The sequence below is a fragment of the Megascapheus bottae genome, chromosome 26 (assembly GCF_031878675.1).
Source record: "Megascapheus bottae isolate mThoBot1 chromosome 26, mThoBot2.hap1, whole genome shotgun sequence".
In the NCBI taxonomy this organism is placed as follows: Eukaryota; Metazoa; Chordata; class Mammalia; order Rodentia; family Geomyidae; genus Megascapheus; species Megascapheus bottae.
Genome location: NC_143534.1, coordinates 22,194,442 through 22,206,910, shown reverse-complemented (window position 1 = coordinate 22,206,910; position 12,469 = coordinate 22,194,442). Strand labels below are relative to the sequence as shown.

General features: G+C 40.3%; 1 long non-coding RNA gene across 1 annotated transcript; it reads left to right on the top strand.

Moving 5' to 3' along the window:
* The first annotated feature begins 210 nt into the window (after positions 1–210).
* On the top strand, positions 211–8,501 carry LOC150046069 (uncharacterized). The gene is made up of 3 exons (XR_016532677.1): positions 211–301; positions 7,166–7,228; positions 8,470–8,501. It is a non-coding gene; the product is annotated as an uncharacterized LOC150046069 (long non-coding RNA).
* Positions 8,502–12,469: the final 3,968 nt, after the last annotated feature.

Below are 12,469 nucleotides of genomic sequence, written 5' to 3'. Positions count from 1 at the left end.
TGAATATAAAAAATAATGTGGGAATCAGCTGTAGGAGATCAGTTTGTCCATGGAAGTGTTGAAAGTGTAAGTGATGAAGGTTCTTGACGTGAGAGAGGAGAATCAAGATGAGACGAAAGTAGGGAGCAGTACAGGGAAGTCTTGGGCCTGAACTTTGGAAGGTTCTCATGCTCAATGAAAAAGAGTTAGGAAATGACTCCTCTAGATGGGTGAGAAGAAAGCTAGCAGAGTGCAGGAGCCTAGCAGCCGATGGAATTGAATGGGCAAGGAACACTCAGTGTGCTGCGGAGAGGTCTGTGAGGTAAGGCCCCACAGTATGGGTGTTAAGGTCTGGTTTATTATGTTATTCTCAACGAAGTTCCCATGATTTTGGGGGGTGGAGGGATGGGTCGTGGTTCTTGAACTCTGGGCCTGGCCATTGTCCCTGAGCTCTTCAGCTCAAGGCCACCTCCCTATCCCTGAGCCACAGCCCCACTTCCCATTTCCTAGTGATTAATTGGAGATAAGAGTCACATTCTTTAGTGCCCAGGCTGGCTTTGAACTTCCATCCTCAGATCTCAGCCTCCTGAGTAGCTAGGATTACAGGTGTGAGCCACTGTGCCCAGCCACACTGACTTTTGTCTTGCACCCCATGATATATGCATAGATACAGACGTACACAAAGTGGTCTGTGTGTGTGTGTGTGTGTGTGTGTGTGTGTGTGTGTGTGTGCACTTGTGTGTGTTCAAGTGCACATGCACCTGTCTTGGGGCTTGAACTCAGGGCAGGTGCAGACCCTGACCTTTATGTTAAGGCTAGTATTGTATGACTTGAGCTACAGCCCCACTTCTGGCTTTTTGGTGATTAATTGGAGCAAAGAGTCTCATGGATTTTCCTGTCCAAACTGGCTTCAAACCAAGATCCTCATATCTCAGCCTTCTAAGTAACTAGAATTACAGGATTCGGGGCTTGGCTAGAAGTCTAAATTTTTAATAGTACATAACATTTTGACATGATTTTGCCATTAGCCATGACACTTTCTGGACTTTCTCTTTCTCTTTCTCTTTCTCTTTCTCTTCCTCCCTCTCTCCCTCTCTCCCTCTCTCCCTCTCTCCCTCTCTCCCTCCCTCCCTCCCTCCCTCCCTCCCTCCCTCTCTCTCTCTCTCTCTCTCTCTCTCTCTCTCTCTCTCTCTCTCTCTCTCTCTCTCTCTCTCCCCCCCCCTCTCTCTCCCCCTTTCTCTTTTCCCTTGATCCATACCTTTGCACTCTATCTAGACCAGCTTAAAGTTGTTTCTCTAATAATATGCTCTTTCTTGCATCATGGAGGAAGTCTTCTTCCTCTTCTTAATTTTTGCAATATCAGCATGGAACTCAAGGCCTCACCCCTGCTAGGTAAGAGTTCTATAACTGAACTACTACTAGCCCCAGACTACCAATCCTTCAGATCAATCTTCCAGGATTCATCTGGGACAGCTTTTCTTTGGGGAAATCTTCCTGAGATTAGAAGAACATGCTTCCCTTTTTACCATGCGACTATTGAATCATTGTTGTTCTTTAATTCTGCTTCTTCCAAATTGGAATCTAAGTTTTAAAATTTAGGATGTAGGCCATTGACCTATAATAGCATCCTAGCAGATATTAATTGTTCTTCTGTGAAGGAGATACAGGCTGTGAATGATGGGCAAATATGGGAGGGTATGGCGATTTTATACCTTGTGGTGCTTTTTATGCATTGTGGATCTTGAAGACATAAATCAATGAATGAATATTGACTTTGCCACTAACAAGGTGAGGTAAAATTAGGTTTAGCAAATTAAAACATAGGAATAAGATTTTGTCTATGAGTCTAGGAAAAGATATCATATATACTAGTGGTACTGAGGGTAGAACTTAGTAACTTGCTTCTTAGGCAGGAGTTACACCAAGTGAACAATGTTCAAATGGGGCCTGGGGTTTATGTTTGAACCAGCCTATTTATTATCTTCCTATTTATGCTTCCTATGAATCTGAAATGACAGATACATACCACCACACCCAGCTTTTCTTGGTTGAGATAGGATACCATTTTCTTTCTCTTTTTTCTTTCTTTCTTTTTTTCCTTTTTCTCTTTTCTTTCTTTTTATTGCCTGAGTTAATCTTAAACTTTAATCCTTCTGACCTCTGCTTCCTAAGCAGTAGGATTGCAGGAAGGAACCATCATAGATTATATTTTAAAGAGATATCAATTGATTGTTTTGAATACTAAAACATATTATTAAAATTAGCAAGTTGGAAGGATTTATAATTAACGTCGCAATTTTTATCAAATAGTGGGCCTGAAGTACCAGAAAGTCTTTAGTGAGAAATTTCTTTGGGAGTTGTTTTTTTTTTTTGTCAGAGAATACATTTTCCTCATAGGTTAGATTCTAATAATGTCAGTGTGACATTTGACATTTGATTGTGAGTTAATGAGAAGTCCTAGAGTAATGAAGCTCAGGAGGAATTTAAAAGATCATCTAGAAACCCCTTATTTTGTAGCTAGCTAATGAAGTTTTACCTATTTAACCAAACACCTCTAAGATATGCATATACTTAACACAAAGATATTTATTCATCATGTGTAAGGTACCTTGCTAAGTAGTAGGACAGTTATAGAAATATGTGGCATTAGTTCAGTTATGGTTCTTACATCAATTACATGAAAATGTTCTTTTGAAAACGTGACAGGTTTACATAAAAAGACCATTAACTTTGCCAGGTAAGGTACCCAGTGAATGTTAGAGATAAGAACTTCTGGAAAGGAAGAAAAGAGAGCTGGGCTGGGTGGGTAGGAAAATGACTAGAAAATGATGATGAGAGCAGATCCAGAATCAACTCCTCCTTATCAGTTTTCCTTGAAGATCAAGTAGATAATCCCAGATTCCCAGAAATGTCTGCTACAGCCTCCCTCTGCCTGGTGCTAAGACAGAATCCAGGTACAGCTTCTTTGTAGAAAATTCAGATCTGCCCTGGCGTGTAGCAGGCATTGAGATGCTAAGAGAGTAAATCCTTCTGTTTGGAGCTGAACTGAAGCAGCTTCATTACATTTCTCATTTGGATTCTTTATTCTAGGTTTTTTTTTTTTGTTCTTTTTTTTTTCCTCTTTAGTTGATTATTTGGAGCTTCTGACATATTAGTACTATCTTTTTGACACCTGACCTTTCCTTCCTATGTTATCCTTCTCAGTTAGTTAAAGCTAGAAATATGCTCTTTCCTTTTCTCTACCACCTCTTCCCCTCCCCCCCCTTTACTTTTGTGTTAATCCTGGTGCTTGAAATCAGTGCCTCCCTACTGTTTTGCTAAAGGCTAATGCTCTACTATTACTGGAGCCACTTCTGACTTTTTGATTGGTATTTGGAAATAAGAGTCACATGGATTTTGTTGCCCGTGCTGACTTTGTATCTTGATTTGTAGATCTCAGCCTCCTGAGTAGCTAGGCATGAGCTACTTGTGCCTGGCTAGAAATACAACCTCCTCCCTCCCTCCCTCTCTCCTTTCCTTCCTTCCTCCTTTTCTTCCTTTCTTCCTTCCTCCCTCCCTCCCTTCCTTCCTTCCTTTCTTCCTTCCTTCCTTCCTTCCTTCCTTCCTTCCTTCCTTCCTTCCTTCCTTCCTTCCTTCTTCCTTCCTTCCTTCCTTCCTTCGTTCCTTCCTTCGCCCTTTCTTTGTTGGTTGTGGGGCTTGAACTCTGGGCATGTGCTCTTCAGCTCAAGGTAGTACTATACTGCTAGAGTGCCACTTCCTTTTTTCTTGTAGTTAATTGGAGATGAGAGTGTCACAGTGTTTTCTGCCCAGGCTGGCTTCAAATCACAATCCTCAGATCTCAGCTTCCTGAATAGCTAGGATTACAAGCATGAGTCACCAGTGTCCAGCTAGAAATATATTCTTCCTCTTTTTTTTTTTTTGCCAGTCCTGGGGCTCGAACTCAGGGCCTGAACACTGTCCTTGGGCTTTCCTCAAGGCTAGCACTCTACCATTTGAGCCACAGCACCACTTCCGGCTTTTTCTATGTAATATGGTACTGAGGAATTGAAACTGGGTCTTCGTACATGCTAGGCAAACACTCTCCCACTAGGCCAAACTCCTAGCACAGAAATATATTCTTAAAAGAAAAATAATTTACTGCCGGGCGTGGTGGCTCACGCCTGTCATCCTAGCTATTCAGGAGGCTGAGATCTGAGGATCAAGGTTCAAAGCCAGCCCAGGCACAAAAGGACCTGAGACTCTAATCTCCAATTAATCTCTAGAAAATGGGAAGTGGGTCTTGGCTCCAGGGTAGAGTGATAGCCTGGAGCTGAAGAGCTCAGGGACAGTGCCCAGGCCAAGTTCAAGCCCCATAAAGGCCATATAGTAGGAGGCTAAATGAAAGGATCTCTAGGATATAGAAACATAAGCCATATAATGAATGATTGTTGTCCTTAATGTACTGTGTTATCTCTCATCTCTTTTGCTGGCCCTTGGTTATCTCATATTGTTACAGTATCTCACTTTGTTACCTGATATATCAGATCTATTTGTATTTGGTTTTTTGAAATTGGATAGGGAACAGGGGAAAACAAGATGAGGGGAGGGGGTGGGGGAGAGGGAAATGGGGACCAGGACATGTGAAAGGGTATCAATGTATGTGAATTAATGCACCATCTATCTGGCAAATATCATGTAACCCTTCTATTAATTACAATAAAAAATATATGAAAAAAAAGAAAAAACATTTACCTTTAATTCTAGCTACTCAGGAGCCTAAGGTAGAATTGTAGTTTGAGGCTGGATCTAGCAAAGTTATCCACAGATGCTATCTGAAAAACAAACTAAAAGCAAAAGACCAGGAGTATGGCTCAAGTGGTAGAGTACTTGCCTACAAAGAAGCAAACAGACAAAATCAAAGCAATGGCAGAGTTTAAGCTTTCTTCCTCAAGCCCTGGTTTTAATTTATAAGGATATGTCAATGGATTTTTCTACAGGATTTTGACTTCAAGGATACCATTCTCAAGATTTATATAATTTAGAAGTGTGATTCCTTCATCTGGTTTCCAATTGTGATCTTATGTTTGCAGTCTAAGATTATGAGCGTTGATTATAAAAGTTATGAAAAATAACTTTTATCTATCTGCATTTGGAGAAACTCACAGGGAAACTGGGGTTGTAATTATTGCCTTTTGTGTATGTGTACTTGTTCTGGGCACTGTCCCTAAGAATTTTTTGCTCAAGGTTGATATTCTGCCACAGCTCTCTTTTTGAGTCTTTGGAAGTTAATTGGCGATAAGAGTATCATGGACTTTCCTGGCTGAGCTGGCTTTGAACTGTGGTCTTCAGCTCTCAGTCTCGTGAGTAGGTAGGACTACAGGCATGAGCTACCACTGATTCCCAGCAATTATTTCCTTCCTTATGGCTACCAAATTCCTTTTATCCACAGTTTCCTTCTGAATATTTTCAGTTAGATCTTGTACTTTTTAGGAATGGTCTTTTGCTAACTGTATTGCATTGAAAGAATGCTGGGATTTGTGATTCCATCTCACTCGTGTTTAAATGATAGATATATAACACGAATCCATTGACAATCCTTCTCATTCAAAGGGATTGAGGATTGTAGCAGACACATACAATCAGAGTCTGATTGAAGTCCAGCAAGAGGAAGTGAGCACTGTCAGTTCTTTGATATAGCTATCAAAATAATTTGTTTACCAGATGCTAATGTACAAAATTCCTACTTAGAAATAGCTAATTTTTTAAACTTTATTAATTTAGTTGCTTGTTTATTTTTCTTCTTTTTTTTTTTTTTCTGTCAGCCTTGGGACTTGAATTGTGAGCCTGGGCACTGTCCCTGAGCTCTTCAGCTCAAGGCTACCGCCTTATCTCTTGAGCCACAGTGCCACTTCCAGTTTTCTGATGGTTAATTGGAGATAAGAGTCTCACAGACTTTAGTGGCTTTGAACTGCAATTCTCAGATCTCAGCCTTCTGAGTAGCTAGGATTACAGCTGTGAGCCACCGTGCCTGGCTTTGCTTGTTTATTTTTTTCAACTGGAGATTGAACTCGAGTCTCAAGCTTGTGAATCAAGTGCTCTACCACTCGAAAGAAACTTTACCTCCCTGGTCTTTTAGTTTTTGGATTTTCAGATGTAGTCTTCTGCTAACTAGTTAAGTTTGCCAGGCCTGGCGGCACAATTCCATTTTCCTACCTCTACTTTCTCAAAAAGGTGTATACCAAGCCCACCTTGATAGTTAAACTTTAATTAGTAGGACATTTAAGCCAAGGCATGGAAAAATATGATAAATATGCAAGTCTGAAATTCAATGTTTCCTCATATGACCTGATGACTTGATGTATCTTGTACAATTGAGCCTTAACCTTAGAATGCATACATCAAAGAGGAGAAACCTGTGTTGTAAACCTTTTTCTTTGACAGTTCAGAATGGGGAGAGGGCTGGGTTTTGGAGCTGAAGAAGAGAGAGATTTAATGAGTGCTAGAAGCAGCTAGGAGAAACCATGCTATCTTCAGAACTCTTTTGTGCCCTTGTATTGATCTTCTTGAATTGTCCTCCTTATCTTTCCCTTTGGGGTCATTAGTATCTATCCGATTTTTATCTTTGATAGACCGTCTGCTCTTCTTCAAGTAATCATGCTGCTGGCCTTGAATTTCCATCTGCATCTTCTCTGATGTCTTTGCCAATCTAAGGTAAACATCAGATCATTTCCTTTGGTACTCTGGGCTGCCAAGATTCTATCACATTTATTTCCCTCTAAGGATCATATTTATTAGGCATAATTAGGTAGAGAATTTATCTTTTGAAGTTACTTTCCAGCATTGGTAATGGACTTTGGTGAAGTCTTGGTGTTGGTCCCTAGGAAAGTAAACATTTGCTCCTGAAGCCACGGGAGCCATGGGATGCCACCTCTCCTTCTCTAAAGACAGCGAGCCCATCTGGGATTTGACCCTGCAACCCTGACATCATTAGCATTGTTTCTGAAACAACTAAGTCAACGCAGTCACATCATTTGTGATTTTGTTATGTTAACTCAACTGTCCCAGAGAGGAAATAATTTCCACTCAATTGCTCCTGAATTGCAATTCTTCTGTCCAGCAAGAGGGAAGTCTATTGGGGTCGCTGCCCTGCCTCGTAGGTCATCTGTAACATCATAACTTTTGGACTGATTTTGCACCTGGTTTACAGGCACATGATGAAGACTGATAAGATTCGGAAGTTTCTGACCAGAGTTCTTTCCTATACTTTTACGTAAGTTAATATGCTCATTAGAGCATTAAATTAGTATTGCTTTTTTTTTTTTTGGAGGGGCTGGGAGGGAGTGGTCCTGGGGCTTGAACTCAGAGCCTGATTTCCCTTACAGAACTTCAGTGCTCAAGGCTAGCATTCTACCACTTTGAACCACAGCTCCACCTTTGGATTTTTTTTTTGCTGGTTAATTGGAGATAAAAGTCTCATGGCCTTTCCTGCCTGGGTTGGCTTTGAACTGCTGGCTTTGAGCCTCAGACCTCAGCCTCCTGAATAGCTAGGAATACAGGTGTGAACTCCAGTGCCTGATTTCCTGTTGCTTTTTAACACATCAAATTTAAGATTTTAGAATATTTTTTTTAAATTTGAGAATGCTTTTCTAGTTTTACCTAGGAATGAGCGTATACATATCTTGTTTATAATTTCATAGAATTAAATTTCTATATGTAATACTTTTTAAAAAAAGAGAGAAAAATATTTAATTTATTTACTTACATTTTTCAGTGCTGGACTCAAGATGAGAGTCTTAGGCATACTAAACAAGTGCTGTCCCACTAAACTATACTTCCAAATCTGTAATAGTCTCTTTTTTTTCTTTTTTTTTTATTGTAATTAGTAAAAGGGTTACATGATATTTGCCAGATAGAAGGTGCATTAATTCACATACATTGATACCCTTTCACATGTGTAATAGTCTCTTTTTAAACACAACTTATAATTGTATTTTATTGTAACAGCCTTTTTGAAATAGTTTATATTATTTTGCTTGAAACCACCTGGCCTGGTACTGATGGTTCACACCTGTAATCCTAGCTGCTCAGGAAGCTGAGATCTGAGGATCATGGTTCAAAACCAGCAGGAAAGTCTATGAGACTTACTTCCAACTAAGCAGAAAAAAAAAAGCAGGAAGTGAAGTTGTGGCTTAAGTTATAGTGTGCTGGCCTGGGGTACAAAGCTCAGGGAGGGCTCCTAAGCCCTTAAGCCCTGATTCAGGAATGGCTCCCACACATGAAACATCTATTCTGTCTCTCTCTCTCTCTCTCTCTCTCTCTCTCTCTCTCTCTCTCTCTCTCTCTCTCTCTCTCTCTCTCTCTCTCTCTCTCTCTCTCTCTTCCTCTCTGTCTGTCCATCCGCTGTTTATCAACAGTGTTGTTGGAACTGAAAAGGCAATTAGATTGCAACTAAGGTAAAGTATATACTTATTCTTCTTATTTCATGCAAAGCACCATTTATGTCCACATCAGAATGGAGAAAAGGACAGAGATGGAGATGGAGAGACATCAGGACTCTGGAGAGACCAACTGTCCTTGCAAATTTTCTATACAATTTATAAGTTATTAAATAGCAGAAACTGTCTCTGCTTCAGTGTCATGCTGGGAAGATCCTGCGTGAGCCTTAACATGCCATAGCACTAGCACCTTGCTCAGTTCAATTAAAATGCTCTGAATCTAGCTGGGCTCACGCCTGTAATCCTAGCTACTCAGGAGGCTGAGATCTGAGGATCAAGGTTCAAAGCTAGCCTAGCCACTAAAGTCCCATGAGACACTTATTTCTAATTAACCATCAGAGAACTGGAAGTGGCACTGTGGCTCAAGGGGTTGTGTGGTAACCTTGAGCTGAAGAGCTCAGGGACAGTGCCAAGGCCCAGAGTTCAAGTCCCACGACTGACAAAAAGACAAAAAAAAAATGCTCATAAAAATCTGACTTGAGGAGAGAACCATTTTATACAAAGCCTCCCTAGTGTCTCAAGGACAATTCTTTTGTCCACTGATTATAGTTAGGACCACATGCAAGGAACTTTGGGCTCTGTGACCTTGTATGGCTTACTTAGTTCCTTCCATCTTTGGGAGGCTCACTGCGCTTAGTGATGAGCTGAATCAGTCCCTGCCACATTACCGATGATCCTAACCCTTCAGCCAAGCCCAGTTGATTTTTTTTTTCCTGGCTGGCCACATTCCCTTTATCTCTCCCACTGATCAGAGCGGCAGCCATGTTCCCGTTTATCATCTACTGCTCTGCACTGTCATTTAGAAATACTCATATGTGCCCAGTGAATATTGATAAGATAAATGTGGTAAAGGCAGCATATCTCTCCAGTGAGATAAAGAACTTTTAAAAATATGGGATCAAATGTGATAAAAGCCATTATTGAGAATCGTGCTTGGTCATGCGCCTTGTACTCCTTGATGGGGTGGGGTGGGAGAGGCAGAGAGGAGGCTTATTGTTGAGATTTGCTCTTTTCAAAGGTATGGGCACCTGTCATTTGTATTTCTAAGGAAAAAGCTCTTTGAAGGTCATGTTTGAATTAAAAACTGTATTTTTTTATCTGTTTTTCCATGTTATCTATATTACCATTGCATATCGAATTTGGAAGCCTGGTATCTCCTGAAGGTAGTTATTTTCTAATTTCACTTTTATCCTACCCTTTGGTGTAGTATTTGTCAGCTCACGTTTGAATCTGCTGAGACTGATAAGGTAGGGGGGGAAAACGTTGCTACCTGACTAACATTATTATACTTCTCTCATTTTCCTTCTCCTGGCTACTTTGAAATGATCATTGCCTCTGGACTCTGTCATCTGCTAGAAGATAACACAGCTTCTTTGTGTAGAGTTTTCTCTCTCACTTTGAAATCCTGGTGAGACCAGGTACTGGGAATACCCTCTTTGCTATGGGAAAGGTTCTGGAGGAGGAGGCACAGAGTGGAATTCAAAGGAACTGGGTTGGGTTCTGTTTTTATAACTAACTGAGCAGTGGAAGTTCACTTCTTGCTTGGATTTCAGAGCAAGCAATTAATCTCTCTCATTTGAATGGAGCCCCTCCCTTGCTGCTATGCTGGATACAAGAATGGATATGGGCAAGGGGCCAAAACAGCACCCTGGAACTGACCTCATTATGGAAAAATCATCTAAGTGCTTAAGATCTAACTTTTGGAATTTGGAAGAGAAGCAATAATATTAATATATAGTAGGTCATATTTATTGAAAGTCTGCCATTTGCCAAGCATTAGAGTAAAACAACCAATGACGCAGATCCTGCAAAAATCACCATCTACAGATGAAGCAGGGGCTTGCTTACAAGGACAAAATGCTACCCTCAAGGTCACACAGCTGCAGCAGAGGTGGGAGCCGGAAGCCTGTGATTCTGGTTTTCTTCTCTGTGGGGTTTTGCTCTACTTGTTAGGGTTCTCCAGGAAAAGAGATCCTAAAGGATATAGTCAAAGTCACTCTGGGCAGCTAACTCGAAGCACCATACATATAGTGGTTCAAGAACTAACAGCACTTATTTCTTACAGTTATGAAAGTGGAGAAGTGTCAGGTTATGGCACTGGCAGCATAGTTCTCAGGTGAGGGCCTGTTTACCTGGTTCACAGGTGACCTCTTTTTTTTTTTCTGTGCCCTCTTATGGTAAAAGGGCTGAAAGTGCTCTGTGTTTGTTAAACAAGGGCACTAGTCTCACTCATGAGAGGTTTACCCTCACCACCTTCTCACCACTCAGAGCCCCACCTTCACTAGGTAGGAATTCAACATTGGAGTTGTGGTATGTGTGTTGGTTGGGAAAACACAGTAGGCACACTACAGTCACATACATGGAAAAAAGATTTATCCAGAGGGAATTGGCTCACATGATTTGGGGGCAAAGAAGTCCTGCATCTGAGAGGAAAAGATGATAATAGTAATCTGTACTCAGTCTACTGATATAAATGCTAGTCCCTTTCAGAAAGAACAAGAACCCTCACAGACATACCAAAGATAATATTATACCAGCCATCTGGGAATCCCATAGTCCATACAAGGTAACACATAAAATCAACCATCACAAATATCTTTCTTGTCTGAAGAGAGAATGTTACATCTAAACATGACTTTCCAGAGACCTTGGAATAATTCAAAGATTGATTTATAGGCTTTTGAAAGTCAGGAAAAAATTCACACTGAGATCAAAAATTACCTGTAGTTCCCTATTTTGTTGAGGGATATTAATTGCTCATTATAAAAATGTTCGTATTGTGACCTGAAAGTCATTTTTATTTGTCTCTTCATTGCTGATAAAGACTTTCTCCCTCCGTTTTCTCTAAGGGTCACTGGTTGAAACTAATCATAATGTGAGACAGTTGTTAAGCATTAACTTGGTGCCAGATCATATTATGTCATTGAATTTCTATTGAAACATGAGGACATTGAGGCTTGTGGAAGTGAAAGAATTGTTCCATGCCTGGAAGAATGGTAGAAGACTTTCAATCCACTTATCATCCAGGGCTGAGGCAGGAAAACCATTGAGACGAAGTCTGTGCAGGATGCTGGGGTCAGAAAGACGATGAACAGTCTTGGCTTTTGTTCTGGTAATGGTTACTTTTAACACTCTTTCTCTTGAGGGTATTTGCCATCACAACAAGTGATATTTCTATAAGCTTGTTGAATATTTTGAGATTTGAAGGCTAGAACTACGATTCTTTCAATATGTCTCCTTCCCGTGACAGAGATGCAAAAAGTATGTCTCAGCATCTGTAAAGAAAACTCCACACCGAGATTCTTATAGAGCTGTTTCCCACGACAGCCAGTGGGCATGAAGGTTTCCCGATCCCCTTTCCATACCAAGATAGGCTTCTTGTAGGTTTGACAGCAAACTGGATTAAATGGATTTTTGTTCCTATCATCTCTCTGCTCACCACTTACCAGAGCAAGGGGATAGAACAGAGCAGGAAAGGGGGGGTGGGCTTTCTTTGAACTCACAGTCCACTTTTGTCACTCCTACACCAGACTTAGCTTTCTCTATGCTCTAAGAGAGCTCCCAGAGTATATAGGAAATCTACCCAGAAAAAAACATCTTCAAAGAAAACTCAGTTCTTAGAAGAATGTTGAAGAGTGAGACCAAAAAAGGTTCCCTGAATTTTAATTTTCTTTCTTGGTTCTGTTTCTCTTTGCTAAACCTTACAGAAAATACTCAGTTCTTTTGCCTATCTTCCTGTACATTTATTTAGTATTCATTTGCCATCGATTTTTAGAGTTTCTACATATGAAGTAGTTTAGACCTCCAAAGTATTAGTATTTATTATTTGTTTCTAAAGGAACAAAGAATTAATTTGAAGAATTAAAATTCTTCAAAGTATTCATATTCATCTTGTTTAAATTTTTCTTCCACTAGCTCATTTTCACTTTAATGGTGATTTTAAGTTCTCTCTGATCCTTACTACTGAAATAATTATTGCTTCAACTCAAGAAATTATCTTTATTTCACTCAGAGCT